Source organism: Ranitomeya imitator, unplaced genomic scaffold (assembly GCF_032444005.1).
Source record: "Ranitomeya imitator isolate aRanImi1 unplaced genomic scaffold, aRanImi1.pri SCAFFOLD_24, whole genome shotgun sequence".
NCBI lineage: Eukaryota > Metazoa > Chordata > Amphibia > Anura > Dendrobatidae > Ranitomeya > Ranitomeya imitator.
Window position 1 is genome coordinate 121,171 of NW_027194605.1, and position 16,875 is coordinate 138,045.

General features: G+C 48.3%; 6 non-coding genes across 6 annotated transcripts; all 6 read left to right on the forward strand.

The window, feature by feature from the left end:
- Positions 1-6,799: 6,799 nt before the first annotated feature.
- On the forward strand, positions 6,800-6,872 carry TRNAF-AAA (transfer RNA phenylalanine (anticodon AAA)). The gene has a single exon. It is a non-coding gene; the product is annotated as a tRNA-Phe (tRNA).
- A 384-nt stretch (positions 6,873-7,256) lies between these two features.
- Positions 7,257-7,329, forward strand: TRNAV-UAC (transfer RNA valine (anticodon UAC)). The gene has a single exon. It is a non-coding gene; the product is annotated as a tRNA-Val (tRNA).
- Positions 7,330-7,745: 416 nt separating this feature from the next.
- TRNAF-AAA (transfer RNA phenylalanine (anticodon AAA)) lies at positions 7,746-7,818 on the forward strand. Its single transcript has one exon. It is a non-coding gene; the product is annotated as a tRNA-Phe (tRNA).
- A 384-nt stretch (positions 7,819-8,202) lies between these two features.
- TRNAV-UAC (transfer RNA valine (anticodon UAC)) lies at positions 8,203-8,275 on the forward strand. The gene has a single exon. It is a non-coding gene; the product is annotated as a tRNA-Val (tRNA).
- A 416-nt stretch (positions 8,276-8,691) lies between these two features.
- On the forward strand, positions 8,692-8,764 carry TRNAV-AAC (transfer RNA valine (anticodon AAC)). The gene has a single exon. It is a non-coding gene; the product is annotated as a tRNA-Val (tRNA).
- An 873-nt stretch (positions 8,765-9,637) lies between these two features.
- TRNAV-AAC (transfer RNA valine (anticodon AAC)) lies at positions 9,638-9,710 on the forward strand. The gene has a single exon. It is a non-coding gene; the product is annotated as a tRNA-Val (tRNA).
- Positions 9,711-16,875: the final 7,165 nt, after the last annotated feature.

The window sequence follows — 16,875 nt, forward strand, 5'->3', positions numbered from 1 at the left end:
ACAGTTTGACTGTAGAATGGGCTAAATTGTGTACGTCTTTCATTCAGCGTGTGCAAGTAGACAAATTAATAGAGCAACCTTTCACTTGTGCAGCATTAATACTGCACAAGGTGTGTCTCTTGTAGTTTGTAACACCTGAGGGGGGGTTAAAGGTTTCCTTTGAAATTGGTTCAACTAGGCTTCGGCCTACACTCTGCTCCTCTCCTCCTCCTCCTGCTTCACCACGGGCTCTAACATCGCAAGTTTTTGCCCTAAAGTGCTAGCTGCACAGAGAAAAACACCCGCCATTGTGTTAGTGGGGTTCAGCAACGCCAGCTGTTCCCACACTGTGTAGCCGGCAAAGTGTCCTGCAAACGCAACGCTGACACAAAGCTGCCTCCAGTGCAGGCTTCGGCCTACACTCTGCTCCCCCTGCTTACCCTTTGCTCCAGCACCGCTAGTTGGGGCTCTAGGAAGACAATCTTTAATAGGCAACGCATCTGGGTTCCAGCACCGCCAGCTGGTTCTCGGCAGTGTTTTTGTCACTGGTACTCCCTCGTGCCAAACCTGGTTCCAGCACCGTCAGCTGTTTCCGGGTAGTGTCAAGCTCACTGAGACGCCTATGCTTGCCCCGTCGTGGTGCGGTCGGGTTAGCCAACTCCAGGGTGCCTCCAGTTTAGGAGCTTCCTATGTGGGCTGCGTGAACTGGTAGTCAAGGCTGGTTCTGTAGTGCCAGTAGGCCCAGCTCCCCCTGTAGGACTGTTGGGGTTCGGTAACTGCGGCTGCCTCGCGGCCTAGCTGTTCTCTCCTCTCCTGTGGGCCTTGGGGTCCACCACCTGGTTCCAGCACCGTCAGCTGGTTCCGGGCCGAGCCTTTGGCTTAGGTGCCTCCTCCTGGGTATCCGAGTTCCGCCAACGTCAGGCGGTCCTTGGTAGTGCTTTTAAGCGCGGGCACCTACAGCTTAGTAACCGGGTTCCAGCACCGCCAGCTGTTCCTCGGTCGTGCCATTGGCTCTTGCACACTGGGGCAACGCATCTGGGTTCCAGCACCGCCAGCTGGTTCTCGGCAGTGTTTTTGTCACAGGTACTCCCTCGTGCCAAACCTGGTTTCAGCACCGTCAGCTGTTTCCGGGTTGTGTCAAACTCGCTGAGACGCCTATGCTTGCCCCGTCGTGGTGCGGTCGGGTTAGCCAACTCCAGGGTGCCTCCAGTTTAGGAGCTTCCTATGTGGGCTGCGTGAACTGGTAGTCAAGGCTGGTTCTGTAGTTCCAGTAGGCCCAGCTCCCCCTGTAAAACTGTTGGGGTTCGGTAACTGCGGCTGCCTCGCGGCCTAGCTGTTCTCTCCTCTCCTGTGGGCCTTGGGGTCCACCACCTGGTTCCAGCACCGTCAGCTGGTTCCAGGCCGAGCCTTTGGCTTAGGTGCCTCCTCCTGGGTATCCGAGTTCCGCCAACGTCAGGCGGTCCTTGGTAGTGCTTTTAAGCGCGGGCACCTACAGCTTAGTAACCGGGTTCCAGCACCGCCAGCTGTTCCTCGGTCGTGCCATTGGCTCTTGCACACTGGGGCAACGCATCTGGGTTCCAGCACCGCCAGCTGGTTCTCGGCAGTGTTTTTGTCACAGGTACTCCCTCGTGCCAAACCTGGTTTCAGCACCGTCAGCTGTTTCCAGGTTGTGTCAAACTCGCTGAGACGCCTATGCTTGCCCCGTCGTGGTGCGGTTGGGTTAGCCAACTCCAGGGTGCCTCCAGTTTAGGAGCTTCCTATGTGGGCTGCGTGAACTGGTAGTCAAGGCTGGTTCTGTAGTGCCAGTAGGCCCAGCTCCCCCTGTAGGACTGTTGGGGTTCGGTAACTGCGGCTGCCTCGCGGCCTAGCTGTTCTCTCCTCTCCTGTGGGCCTTGGGGTCCACCACCTGGTTCCAGCACCGTCAGCTGGTTCCAGGCCGAGCCTTTGGCTTAGGTGCCTCCTCCTGGGTATCCGAGTTCCGCCAACGTCAGGCGGTCCTTGGTAGTGCTTTTAAGCGCGGGCACCTACAGCTTAGTAACCGGGTTCCAGCACCGCCAGCTGGTCCTCGGTCGTGCCATTGGCTCTTGCACACTGGGGCAACGCATCTGGGTTCCAGCAACGCCAGCTGGTTCTCGGCAGTGTTTTTGTCACAGGTACTCCCTCGTGCCAAACCTGGTTTCAGCACCGTCAGCTGTTTCCGGGTTGTGTCAAGCTCACTGAGACGCCTATGCTTGCCCCGTCGTGGTGCTGTCGGGTTAGCCAACTCCAGGGTGCCTCCAGTTTAGGAGCTTCCTATGTGGGCTGCGTGAACTGGTAGTCAAGGCTGGTTCTGTAGTGCCAGTAGGCCCAGCTCCCCCTGTAGGACTGTTGGGGTTCGGTAACTGCGGCTGCCTCGCGGCCTAGCTGTTCTCTCCTCTCCTGTGGGCCTTGGGGTCCACCACCTGGTTCCAGCACCGTCAGCTGGTTCCAGGCCGAGCCTTTGGCTTAGGTGCCTCCTCCTGGGTATCCGAGTTCCGCCAACGTCAGGCGGTCCTTGGTAGTGCTTTTAAGCGCGGGCACCTACAGCTTAGTAACCGGGTTCCAGCACCGCCAGCTGGTCCTCGGTCGTGCCATTGGCTCTTGCACACTGGGTCAACGCATCTGGGTTCCAGGAACGCCAGCTGGTTCTCGGCAGTGTTCTTGTCACAGGTACTCCCTCGTGCCAAGCCTGGTTTCAGCACCGTCAGCTGTTTCCGGGTTGTGTCAAGCTCACTGAGACGCCTATGCTTGCCCCGTCGTGGTGCTGTCGGGTTAGCCAACTCCAGGGTGCCTCCAGTTTAGGAGCTTCCTATGTGGGCTGCGTGAACTGGTAGTCAAGGCTGGTTCTGTAGTGCCAGTAGGCCCAGCTCCCCCTGTAGGACTGTTGGGGTTCGGTAACTGCGGCTGCCTCGCGGCCTAGCTGTTCTCTCCTCTCCTGTGGACCTTCGGGTCCACCACCTGGTTCCAGCACCGTCAGCTGGTTCCAGGCCGAGCCCTTGGCTTAGGTGCCTCCTCCTGGGTATCCGAGTTCCGCCAACGCCAGGCGGTCCTTGGTAGTGCTTTTAAGCGCGGGCACCTACAGCTTAGTAACCGGGTTCCAGCACCGCCAGCTGGTCCTCGGTGCTATTGGCTCTTGCACACTGGGGCAACGCATCTGGGTTCCAGCACCGCCAGCTGGTTCTCGGCAGTGTTCTTGTCACAGGTACTCCCTCGTGCCAAGTCTGGTTTCAGCACCGTCAGCTGTTTCCGGGTTGTGTCAAGCTCACTGAGACGCCTATGCTTGCCCCGTCGTGTTGCGGTCGGGTTAGCCAACTCCAGGGTGCCTCCAGTTTTGGAGCTTCCTATGTGGGCTGCGTGAACTGGTAGTCAAGGCTGGTTCTGTAGTGCCAGTAGGCCCAGCTCCCCCTGTAGGACTGTTGGGGTTCGGTAACTGCGGCTGCCTCGCGGCCTAGCTGTTCTCTCCTCTCCTGTGGACCTTCGGGTCCACCACCTGGTTCCAGCACCGTCAGCTGGTTCCAGGCCGAGCCTTTGGCTTAGGTGCCTCCTCCTGGGTATCCGAGTTCCGCCAATGTCAGGCGGTCCTTGGTAGTGCTTTTAAGCGCGGGCACCTACAGCTTAGTAACCGGGTTCCAGCACCGCCAGCTGGTCCTCGGTCGTGCCATTGGCTCTTGCACACTGGGGCAACGCATCTGGGTTCCAGCAACGCCAGCTGGTTCTCGGCAGTGTTTTTGACACAGGTACTCCCTCGTGCCAAGCCTGGTTTCAGCACCGTCAGCTGTTTCCGGGTTGTGTCAAGCTCACTGAGACGCCTATGCTTGCCCCGTCGTGGTGCTGTCGGGTTAGCCAACTCCAGGGTGCCTCCAGTTTAGGAGCTTCCTATGTGGGCTGCGTGAACTGGTAGTCAAGGCTGGTTCTGTAGTGCCAGTAGGCCCAGCTCCCCCTGTAGGACTGTTGGGGTTCGGTAACTGCGGCTGCCTCGCGGCCTAGCTGTTCTCTCCTCTCCTGTGGGCCTTCAGGTCCACCACCTGGTTCCAGCACCGTCAGCTGGTTCTCGGCAGTGTCTTTTGCTCTTGTACCTTCTGCTCCCCATCCTGGTTCCAGTAACGTCAGCTGGTTCCGGGCAGAGCCTTTGGCTTAGGTGCCTCCTTCTGTGTATCCAAGTTCCACCAACGTCAGGTGGTCCTTGGTAGTGCTTTTAAGCGCGGGCACCTACAGCTCAGTAACCGGGTTCCAGCACCGCCAGCTGGTCCTCGGTCGTGCCATTGGCTCTTGCACACTGGGGCAACGCATCTGGGTTCCAGCAACGCCAGCTGGTTCTCGGCAGTGTTTTTGACACAGGTACTCCCTCGTGCCAAGCCTGGTTTCAGCACCGTCAGCTGTTTCCGGGTTGTGTCAAGCTCACTGAGACGCCTATGCTTGCCCCGTCGTGGTGCTGTCGGGTTAGCCAACTCAGGGTGCCTCCAGTTTAGGAGCTTCCTATGTGGGCTGCGTGAACTGGTAGTCAAGGCTGGTTCTGTAGTGCCAGTAGGCCCAGCTCCCCCTGTAGGACTGTTGGGGTTCGGTAACTGCGGCTGCCTCGCGGCCTAGCTGTTCTCTCCTCTCCTGTGGGCCTTCAGGTCCACCACCTGGTTCCAGCACCGTCAGCTGGTTCTCGGCAGTGTCTTTTGCTCTTGTACCTTCTGCTCCCCATCCTGGTTCCAGTAACGTCAGCTGGTTCCGGGCAGAGCCTTTGGCTTAGGTGCCTCCTTCTGGGTATCCAAGTTCCACCAACGTCAGGTGGTCCTTGGTAGTGCTTTCGGGCACGGGTACCTCCTGCTTAGTAACCGGGTTCCAGTAACGTCAGCTGGTCCTCGGTAGTTCCATTGGCTCTTGGACCTTCGGCTACCCATCCGGGTTCCAGTACCGTCAGCTGGTTCTCGGCAGTGTCTTTGGCTCTTGTACCTTCTGCTCCCCATCCTGGTTCCAGTACCGTCAGCTGGTTCCGGGCAGAGCCTTTGGCTTAGGTGCCTCCTTCTGGGTATCCGAGTTCCGCCAACGTCAGGCGGTCCTTGGTAGTGCTTTTTAGCACGGGTACCTCCTGCTTAGTAACCGGGTTCCAGTAACGTCAGCTGGTCCTCGGTAGTTCCATAGGCTCTTGAACCTTCGGGTAGCCATCCGAGTTCCAGTTCCATCAGCTGGTTCTTGGCATTTTCTAAGCCTTCTTGTACCTTCTGCTACATTTCCAAGTTGAAGACCCTAAAGTCGACGACCCGGAAGACCACCCCGATGACGACGACGACGACCCGGAAGACCACCCCGATGACGACGACGACTACGACGGCGGAAACGACGACGGCGGAGACGACGACGGCGGAGACCACGACGGCTGAGACGACGACGGCGGAGATGACGACACTGGAGACGACGACCCTGGAGACGACGACATGGAAGACCGAGAAGCAGAAGAACAAGAGGCTGCATAACAAAGAGCAGAAGAACATTAAGCATAAGACTTAATATCAGAGCAAAAGATATTATCTAAATTATATGCAGAAGAAGACTAAGCAGTGTATGGGGGTGAGTCCGTTCCTCCTCGTGGTGCCCCTGGATAAAGCCTGATGCTGCAGGCCAAACTGAACGCGGACAAATGTAACTTTTGTGACTGGCAGAACGGAAGGTGTAATCTTCCAACTTTTATAGATAACAACTACGGGAATGCCTGTCACAAATGAGAATATGATGAAGAAGTAGAATAGGAAGAATAATAACAGTGGAATAAAAAGAATATGTAGAATAGGAATAATAATAATAGTTGAATAAAATGAATATGAAGAATGTAATAAAAAAAAAAAAAAAAAAAAAGGTAAAGGATGAAGAAGAAGATGAATAAGGTGAAGAAGAAGGTGATGTCAAAGATGCTGATGATGATGAAGATGAAAGTGTGGGAAAAGAAAAAAAAAAAAGAAAAAAAAGAAGGGGAAGGGCGTGGAATAGTGAAACATCAATATCTGACAAAAAAAAAAAAAAAATGTACATAGTCAATATCTTTGTCACTCCGAACGTCTTAAAAAAAAAAAAAACATGCTATTCTATTTGATTGGGATAAACCTCTATGACTTTAATGTCTCCGCCACCTCCCCAAATACATCCGGCATTATTCTTAGTTGTTTTCCTTCATGTAGAATGAACCTACAAGGCAAGAAAGGGTTTATTTTAATTCCGATATTTTGGTCCCATTGACTTGCATTGGGATCGGGTATCGGTATCGGCGATATCCGATATTTTTTGAATATCGGCCGATCCTATCCGATACCGATACTTTCCGATATCGGAAGGTATCGCTCAACACTAGTTATCACGTTCGCTTTACACGCGAAAGGTCTCCGGTTCGATCCCGGGCAGAAGCATGCGGTTTCTCTTTATTTTGATCACAAGTGTATATTGTTGATGTAATCAGCATCATTTTTACCCCTTTGATGATTTCTACATGCGTCTGCTTTTGTCAAGAGTGTGTGTTTTTGACATTGTATACGTTTTTCTAGTTCAAGTAACACCTGATAGGATCAAGGTGCGAAACCAGGCATCTACTTGCTTTTTCTCTTTCTTTTTGGCTTTTGGACAAAGGCATGAGATTTTTTTTTGCAAAATGGTTTTGTTTCCATGTTTTTTCTTTTTTTCAGTAGTCTGACAAATGAAAGGTTCCTTGGTTGAAAAGTGCACTTTGTCCTGTGTTCAGACATAGAGGAAGACCTGTTGAGTTTGGCTGGATCATTTTTTTTCAATTTCATTTCGGTGTGTTTGAACAGTTTGAGCTTAGCACGGAGTTTCTGTAGTGTAGTGGTTATCATGTTCGCCTAAAACGCGAAAGGTCCCCAGTTCAAAACTGGGCAGAAACACGCCATTATGCTTTGCTGACAAAGCTATTGACTTTCAGTTCTTGATCTCGATTGCTTGTCGTGAGCCCAGTAACGTCTTTCATCTAGTTTCTGTAGTGTAGTGGTTATCACGTTCGCCTCACACGCGAAAGGTCCCCAGTTCAAAACTGGGCACAAACAATGCATTTTGACTTTCAATCCTTGATCTTTATTCCTTGCCATGACCACAGTAACCTTTTTCGTTCCGTTTCTGTAGTGTAGTGGTTATCACATTCGCCTAACACGCGAAAGGTCCCCAGTTCAAAACTGGGCAGAAACATGCCATAATGCTTTGCTGACAAAGCTATTGACTTTCAGTTCTTGATCTCGATTGCTTGTCGTGAGTTCAGTAACGTCTTTTATCTAGTTTCTGTAGTGTAGTGGTTATCACGTTCGCTTTACACGCGAAAGGTCTCCGGTTCGATCCCGGGCAGAAGCATGCGGTTTCTCTTTATTTTGATCACAAGTGTATATTGTTGATGTAATCAGCATCATTTTTACCCCTTTGATGATTTCTACATGCGTCTGCTTTTGTCAAGAGTGTGTGTTTTTGACATTGTATACGTTTTTCTAGTTCAAGTAACACCTGATAGGATCAAGGTGCGAAACCAGGCATCTACTTGCTTTTTCTCTTTCTTTTTGGCTTTTGGACAAAGGCATGAGATTTTTTTTTGCAAAATGGTTTTGTTTCCATGTTTTTTCTTTTTTTCAGTAGTCTGACAAATGAAAGGTTCCTTGGTTGAAAAGTGCACTTTGTCCTGTGTTCAGACATAGAGGAAGACCTGTTGAGTTTGGCTGGATCATTTTTTTTCAATTTCATTTCGGTGTGTTTGAACAGTTTGAGCTTAGCACGGAGTTTCTGTAGTGTAGTGGTTATCATGTTCGCCTAAAACGCGAAAGGTCCCCAGTTCAAAACTGGGCAGAAACACGCCATTATGCTTTGCTGACAAAGCTATTGACTTTCAGTTCTTGATCTCGATTGCTTGTCGTGAGCCCAGTAACGTCTTTCATCTAGTTTCTGTAGTGTAGTGGTTATCACGTTCGCCTTACACGCGAAAGGTCCAGAGTTCAAAACTGGGCACAAACAATGCATTTTGACTTTCAATCCTTGATCTTTATTCCTTGCCATGACCACAGTAACCTTTTTCGTTCCGTTTCTGTAGTGTAGTGGTTATCACATTCGCTTAACACGCGAAAGGTCCCCAGTTCAAAACTGGGCAGAAACATGCCATAATGCTTTGCTGACAAAGCTATTGACTTTCAGTTCTTGATCTCGATTGCTTGTCGTGAGTTCAGTAACGTCTTTTATCTAGTTTCTGTAGTGTAGTGGTTATCACGTTCGCTTTACACGCGAAAGGTCTCCGGTTCGATCCCGGGCAGAAGCATGCGGTTTCTCTTTATTTTGATCACAAGTGTATATTGTTGATGTAATCAGCATCATTTTTACCCCTTTGATGATTTCTACATGCGTCTGCTTTTGTCAAGAGTGTGTGTTTTTGACATTGTATACGTTTTTCTAGTTCAAGTAACACCTGATAGGATCAAGGTGCGAAACCAGGCATCTACTTGCTTTTTCTCTTTCTTTTTGGCTTTTGGACAAAGGCATGAGATTTTTTTTTGCAAAATGGTTTTGTTTCCATGTTTTTTCTTTTTTTCAGTAGTCTGACAAATGAAAGGTTCCTTGGTTGAAAAGTGCACTTTGTCCTGTGTTCAGACATAGAGGAAGACCTGTTGAGTTTGGCTGGATCATTTTTTTTCAATTTCATTTCGGTGTGTTTGAACAGTTTGAGCTTAGCACGGAGTTTCTGTAGTGTAGTGGTTATCACGTTCGCCTAACACGCGAAAGGTCCCCAGTTCAAAACTGGGCAGAAACACGCCATTATGCTTTGCTGACAAAGCTATTGACATTCAGTTCTTGATCTCGATTGCTTGTCGTGAGCCCAGTAACGTCTTTCATCTAGTTTCTGTAGTGTAGTGGTTATCACGTTCTCCTCACACGCGAAAGGTCCCCAGTTCGAAACTGGGCAGAAACAATGCATTTTGACTTTCAATCCTTGATCTTTATTCCTTGCCATGACCACAGTAACCTTTTTTGTTCCGTTTCTGTAGTGTAGTGGATATCACATTCACCTAACAAGCGAAAGGTCCCTAGTTCAAAACTGGGCAGAAACATGCCATAATGCTTTGCTGACAAAGCTATTGACTTTCAGTTCTTGATCTCGATTGCTTGTCGTGAGCCCACTAACGTCTTTTATCTAGTTTCTGTAGTGTAGTGGTTATCATGTTTGCTTTACACGCGAAAGGTCTCCAGTTTGATCCCGGGCAGAAGCATGCGGTTTCTCTTTATTTTGATCACAAGTGTATATTGTTGATGTAATCAGCATCATTTTTACCCCTTTGATGATTTCTACATGCGTCTGCTTTTGTCAAGAGTGTGTGTTTTTGACATTGTATACGTTTTTCTAGTTCAAGTAACACCTGATAGGATCAAGGTGCGAAACCAGGCATCTACTTGCTTTTTCTCTTTCTTTTTGGCTTTTGGACAAAGGCATGAGATTTTTTTTTGCAAAATGGTTTTGTTTCCATGTTTTTTCTTTTTTTCAGTAGTCTGACAAATGAAAGGTTCCTTGGTTGAAAAGTGCACTTTGTCCTGTGTTCAGACATAGGGGAAGACCTGTTGAGTTTGGCTGGATCATTTTTTTTCAATTTCATTTCGGTGTGTTTGAACAGTTTGAGCTTAGCACGGAGTTTCTGTAGTGTAGTGGTTATCACGTTCGCCTAACACGCGAAAGGTCCCCAGTTCAAAACTGGGCAGAAACACGCCATTATGCTTTGCTGACAAAGCTATTGACTTTCAGATCTTGATCTCGATTGCTTGTCGTGAGCCCAGTAACGTCTTTCATCTAGTTTCTGTAGTGTAGTGGTTATCACGTTCGCCTCACATGCGAAAGGTCCCCTGTTGTGAGTTCGGTTTTTGGGTTCCCTCTGGTGGTTACTGATGGTACTGGGTGACTTGTGTGCTCTGCGGTCTCTGGTCTCCACCTGTTCCATCAGGTTATGGGAGTTTCCTATTTAACCTGGCTTTTTTGTCATTTCCTCGCCGGCTATCAATGTAATCAGCGTGTCTTTTTTCCTCTGCTCCCTGCGTCTGTTATCTTCAGGACAAGCTAAGTTTTGATTTTCCTGTTCCACGTTTTGCTTAATTTTTGTCTTAGTCCAGCTTGCAGTTATGTGATTCCTTGCTGCTGGTTGCTCTAGTGGGCTGAAATTACTCCTCATGTTCCATGAGTTGGCGCATGAGTTCAAGTAATTTCAGGATGGTTTTTGAAGGGTTTTTGCCGGACCGCGCAGTTCACTTTTGTATCCTCTGCTATCTAGCTTTAGCGGGCCTCATTTTTGCTGATTCTATTTTCATAACTACGTATGTGCTTTCCTCTCATTTCACCGTTATTACATGTGGGGGGCTGCTATTTCTGTGGGGTGTTTCTCTGGAGGCAAGTGAGGTCTGTGTTTCTTCTGATAGGGGAAGTTAATCCTTCGGCTGGCGCGAGACGTCTAGGAATCATCGTAGGCACGTTCCCCGGCTACTGCTAGTTGTGTGTTTAGGTTCAGGATCGCGGTCAGCTCAGGTTCCATCTCCCTAGAGCTTGTTTTGTTTTTGTGCTTGTCCTTTTGTGATCCCCTGCCATTGGGATCATGACAGTATAGCCGGCCTAAAGAAAAAAATTGGTCATCGTTTTGGCTGAAGTAGGAGGAAAAGTAGTCTGAGGAAGTTTTTTTTTTTTCCCCTCCTCAGTGTTTGCTGCCTAGCCTTAATTGCAGCTTGGCTGCTTCTTTCCTCCTCTTAATCCTTGAATGGCTCTGACCTCAGCTGTTTATCATGGACGTCCAGAGTTTGGCTTCCAGCCTGAATAATCTTGCTGCTAAGGTTCAAAATATACAAGATTTTGTTGTACATACGCCTATGTCTGAACCTAGAATTCCTATCCCAGAGTTTTTTTCTGGAGATAGATCTAGTTTTCTGAATTTTAGGAACAATTGCAAGTTGTTTCTTTCCTTGAAATCTCGCTCCTCTGGAGACCCTGCTCAGCAGGTCAAGATTGTTATATCTTTCCTGCGGGGTGACCCTCAGAATTGGGCATTTGCATTGGCACCAGGGGATCCTGCGTTGCTCAATGTGGATGCGTTTTTTCTGGCATTGGGTTTGCTCTATGAGGAACCTAACCTAGAGATTCAGGCTGAAAAAGCTTTATTGGCTCTCTCTCAGGGGCAAGATGAAGCAGAAATATATTGTCAGAAATTTCGGAAATGGTCGGTGCTTACTCAGTGGAATGAGTGCGCTCTGGCTGCAAAATTCAGAGATGGCCTTTCTGAGGCCATTAAAGATGTTATGGTGGGGTTCCCGGCGCCTACAGGTCTGAATGAGTCCATGACTATGGCTATTCAGATTGATCGGCGTTTACGGGAGCGCAAACCTGTGCACCATTTGGCGGTGTCTTCTGAACAGGCACCTGAGATAATGCAATGTGATAGAATTCAGTCCAGAAGTGAACGGCAATATTATAGGCGGAAAAATGGATTGTGTTTTTATTGTGGTGATTCAGCTCATGTTATATCAGCATGCTCTAAACGCACAAAAAAGGTTGATAAGTCTGTTGCCATTGGTACTTTACAGTCTAAGTTCATTCTGTCTGTGACGCTGATTTGTTCATTATCATCCATTTCCGTCGATGCCTATGTGGATTTAGGCGCTGCCCTGAGTCTTATGGATTGGTCATTTGCCAATCGCTGTGGGTTTAGTCTGGAACCTCTGGAAGTTCCTATTCCTTTGAAAGGAATTGACTCTACACCTTTGGCTATGAATAAACCTCAGTACTGGACACAAGTGACCATGCGTATGACTCCCGTTCATCAGGAGGTGATTCGCTTCCTGGTACTGTATAATTTACATGATGTCTTAGTGCTTGGTCTGCCATGGTTACAAACTCATAACCCAGTTCTGGACTGGAAAACAATGTCTGTGTTAAGCTGGGGATGTCAGGGGGTTCATGATGATGCATTTCCGATTTCTATCGCTTCATCTACTCCTTCTGAGGTTCCGGTATTTCTGTCTGATTATCGGGAGGTTTTTGAGGAGCCTAAGCTCAGTTCGCTTCCTCCTCACAGGGATTGCGATTTTGCTATAGATTTGATTCCTGGCAGTAAATTCCCTAAAGGTCGTTTGTTCAATCTGTCAGTGCCAGAGCATACTGCTATGCGGAATTATGTTAAGGAGTCCTTGGAAAAGGGACATATCCGTCCATCTTCGTCCCCTTTGGGAGCAGGTTTTTTTTGTGGCCAAAAAAGATGGTTCCTTGAGGCCTTGCATAGATTATCGTCTTTTGAATAAGATTACAGTCAAATATCAGTATCCTTTGCCATTGTTGACTGATTTGTTCGCTCGCATTAAGGGGGCTAAATGGTTCACTAAGATTGATCTTCGGGGTGCGTATAATCTTGTGCGGATAAGGCAGGGTGATGAGTGGAAAACCGCATTTAATACGCCTGAGGGCCATTTCGAGTATTTGGTGATGCCTTTTGGACTTTCTAATGCTCCTTCTGTCTTCCAGTCTTTTATGCACGATATTTTCCGTGAATATCTGGATAAATTTATTATCGTGTATTTGGATGATGTTTTGTTTTTTTCTGATGACTGGGAGTCTCATGTTCAGCAAGTCAGGAAGGTTTTTCAGGTTCTGCGGGCCAATTCTTTGTTTGTAATAGGTTCTAAATGTCTCTTTGGAGTCCAGAAGATTTCTTTTTTGGGGTATATTTTTTCCCCTTCTACTATTGAGATGGATCCCGTCAAGGTTCAAGCTATTTGTGACTGGACGCAGCCTACATCTCTTAAGAGTCTACAGAAGTTCTTAGGCTTTGCTAATTTTTATCGTCGCTTCATAACTAATTTTTCTAGTGTTGTTAAGCCTTTGACGGATTTGACTAAAAAGGGTGCTGATGTTACTGATTGGTCTCCTGCGGCTGTGGAGGCCTTTCAGGAACTTAAGCGCCGGTTTTCTTCGGCTCCTGTGTTGCGTCAGCCAGATACGTCGCTTCCTTTTCAGGTTGAGGTTGATGCTTCCGAGATCGGAGCGGGGGCGGTTTTGTCACAGAGAAGCTCCGATGGCTCAGTGATGAAGCCATGTGCGTTCTTTTCTAGAAAATTTTCGCCCGCTGAACGGAATTAAGATGTTGGTAATCGGGAGCTTTTGGCCATGAAGTGGGCATTTGAGGAGTGGCGTCATTGGCTTGAGGGTGCTAGACATCGTGTGGTGGTCTTGACTGATCACAAAAATCTGATGTACCTTGAGTCTGCCAAGCGTCTGAATCCTAGACAGGCTCGTTGGTCACTGTTTTTCTCCCGTTTCAATTTTGTGGTTTCGTACCTGCCAGGTTCAAAGAATGTGAAGGCGGATGCTCTTTCTAGGAGTTTTGTGCCTGACTCCCCTGGAAATTCGGGCCCACTGGTATCCTTAGGGATGGGGTGATTTTGTCGGCTGTCTCCCCAGAATTGCGACGTGCTTTGCAGGAGTTTCAGGCGGATAAACCTGATCGTTGTCCGCCGGAAAGACTGTTTGTTCCGGATAATTGGACCAGTAGAGTCATCTCCGAGGTCCATTCTTCTGTGTTGGCAGGTCATCCTGGAATTTTTGGTACTAGAGACTTGGTGGCCAGGTCTTTTTGGTGGCCTTCCTTGTCGAGGGATGTGCGTTCTTTCGTGCAGTCTTGTGGAGTTTGCGCTCGGGCTAAGCCTTGCTGTTCTCGGGCCAGTGGATTGTTGTCTCCTTTGCCTATCCCGAAGAGACCTTGGACGCACATTTCCATGGACTTTATTTCGGATCTCCCTGTCTCTCAAAAAATGTCCGTCATATGGGTTGTGTGTGATCGCTTTTCTAAGATGGTTCATCTGGTACCCTTGCCTAAGTTACCTTCCTCCTCTGAGTTGGTCCCTTTGTTTTTTCAAAACATGGTCCGTTTGCATGGCATTCCGGAGAACATCGTTTCTGACAGGGGATCCCAGTTTGTGTCTAGATTTTGGCGGACGTTCTGTGCTAAGATGGGCATTGATTTGTCCTTTTCGTCTGCATTCCATCCCCAGACGAATGGCCAGACGGAACGAACTAATCAGACTTTAGAAACTTATTTAAGGTGTTTTGTTTCTGCTGATCAAGATGACTGGGTTTCCTTTTTGCCGCTTGCCGAGTTTGCCCTTAATAATCGGGCTAGTTCTGCTACCTTGGTTTCTCCTTTCTTTTGTAATTCGGGGTTTCATCCTCATTTTTCCTCTGGTCAGGTGGAGCCTTCTGATTGTCCTGGAGTGGACATGGTGGTGGATAGGTTGCATCGGATTTGGAGTCATGTGGTGGACAATTTGAAGTTGTCCCAGGAGAGGGCTCAGCAGTTTGCAAATCGCCGTCGCCGCGTGGGTCCTCGACTTCTTGTTGGGGACTTGGTGTGGTTGTCTTCTCGTTTTGTTCCTATGAAGGTCTCTTCTCCTAAGTTCAAGCCTCGGTTCATCGGTCCCTATAGGATCTTGGAAATTCTTAACCCTGTGTCATTTCGTTTGGATCTCCCGGCATCGTTTGCTATTCATAATGTGTTCCATCAGTCGTTGTTGCAGAAGTATGAGGTACCTGTTGTTCCTTCGCTTGAGCCTCCTGCTCCGGTGCTGGTGGAGGGTGAATTGGAGTATGTTGTGGAGAAGATCTTGGATTCTCGTGTTTCCAGACGGAAACTCCAGTATTTGGTCAAGTGGAAGGGTTATGGTCAGGAGGATAATTCTTGGGTGATTGCCTCTGATGTTCATGCTGCCGATTTGGTCCGTGCTTTTCATAGGGCTCATCCTGGTCGCCCTGGTGGTTCTCGTGAGGGTTCGGTGACCCCTCCTCAAGGGGGGGGTACTGTTGTGAGTTCGGTTTTTGGGTTCCCTCTGGTGGTTACTGATGGTACTGGGTGACTTGTGTTCTCTGCGGTCTCTGGTCTCCACCTGTTCCATCAGGTTATGGGAGTTTCCTATTTAACCTGGCTTTTTTGTCATTTCCTCGCCGGCTATCAATGTAATCAGCGTGTCTTTTTTCCTCTGCTCCCTGCGTCTGTTATCTTCAGGACAAGCCAAGTTTTGATTTTCCTGTTCCACGTTTTGCTTAATTTTTGTCTTAGTCCAGCTTGCAGTTATGTGATTCCTTGCTGCTGGTTGCTCTAGTGGGCTGAAATTACTCCTCATGTTCCATGAGTTGGCACATGAGTTCAAGTAATTTCAGGATGGTTTTTGAAGGGTTTTTCGCTGACCGCGCAGTTCACTTTTGTATCCTCTGCTATCTAGCTTTAGCGGGCCTCATTTTTGCTGATTCTATTTTCATAACTACGTATGTGCTTTCCTCTCATTTCACCGTTATTACATGTGGGGGGCTGCTATTTCTGTGGGGTGTTTCTCTGGAGGCAAGTGAGGTCTGTGTTTCTTCTGATAGGGGAAGTTAATCCTTCGGCTGGCGCGAGACGTCTAGGAATCATCGTAGGCACGTTCCCCGGCTACTGCTAGTTGTGTGTTTAGGTTCAGGATCGCGGTCAGCTCAGGTTCCATCTCCCTAGAGCTTGTTTTGTTTTTGTGCTTGTCCTTTTGTGATCCCCTGCCATTGGGATCATGACAGTATAGCCGGCCTAAAGAAAAAAATTGGTCATCGTTTTGGCTGAAGTAGGAGGAAAAGTAGTCTGAGGAAGTTTTTTTTTTTTTTCCCCTCCTCAGTGTTTGCTGCCTAGCCTTAATTGCAGCTTGGCTGCTTCTTTCCTCCTCTTAATCCTTGAATGGCTCTGACCTCAGCTGTTTATCATGGACGTCCAGAGTTTGGCTTCCAGCCTGAATAATCTTGCTGCTAAGGTTCAAAATATACAAGATTTTGTTGTACATACGCCTATGTCTGAACCTAGAATTCCTATCCCAGAGTTTTTTTCTGGAGATAGATCTAGTTTTCTGAATTTTAGGAACAATTGCAAGTTGTTTCTTTCCTTGAAATCTCGCTCCTCTGGAGACCCTGCTCAGCAGGTCAAGATTGTTATATCTTTCCTGCGGGGTGACCCTCAGAATTGGGCATTTGCATTGGCACCAGGGGATCCTGCGTTGCTCAATGTGGATGCGTTTTTTCTGGCATTGGGTTTGCTCTATGAGGAACCTAACCTAGAGATTCAGGCTGAAAAAGCTTTATTGGCTCTCTCTCAGGGGCAAGATGAAGCAGAAATATATTGTCAGAAATTTCGGAAATGGTCGGTGCTTACTCAGTGGAATGAGTGCGCTCTGGCTGCAAAATTCAGAGATGGCCTTTCTGAGGCCATTAAAGATGTTATGGTGGGGTTCCCGGCGCCTACAGGTCTGAATGAGTCCATGACTATGGCTATTCAGATTGATCGGCGTTTACGGGAGCGCAAACCTGTGCACCATTTGGCGGTGTCTTCTGAACAGGCACCTGAGATAATGCAATGTGATAGAATTCAGTCCAGAAGTGAACGGCAATATTATAGGCGGAAAAATGGATTGTGTTTTTATTGTGGTGATTCAGCTCATGTTATATCAGCATGCTCTAAACGCACAAAAAAGGTTGATAAGTCTGTTGCCATTGGTACTTTACAGTCTAAGTTCATTCTGTCTGTGACGCTGATTTGTTCATTATCATCCATTTCCGTCGATGCCTATGTGGATTTAGGCGCTGCCCTGAGTCTTATGGATTGGTCATTTGCCAATCGCTGTGGGTTTAGTCTGGAACCTCTGGAAGTTCCTATTCCTTTGAAAGGAATTGACTCTACACCTTTGGCTATGAATAAACCTCAGTACTGGACACAAGTGACCATGCGTATGACTCCCGTTCATCAGGAGGTGATTCGCTTCCTGGTACTGTATAATTTACATGATGTCTTAGTGCTTGGTCTGCCATGGTTACAAACTCATAACCCAGTTCTG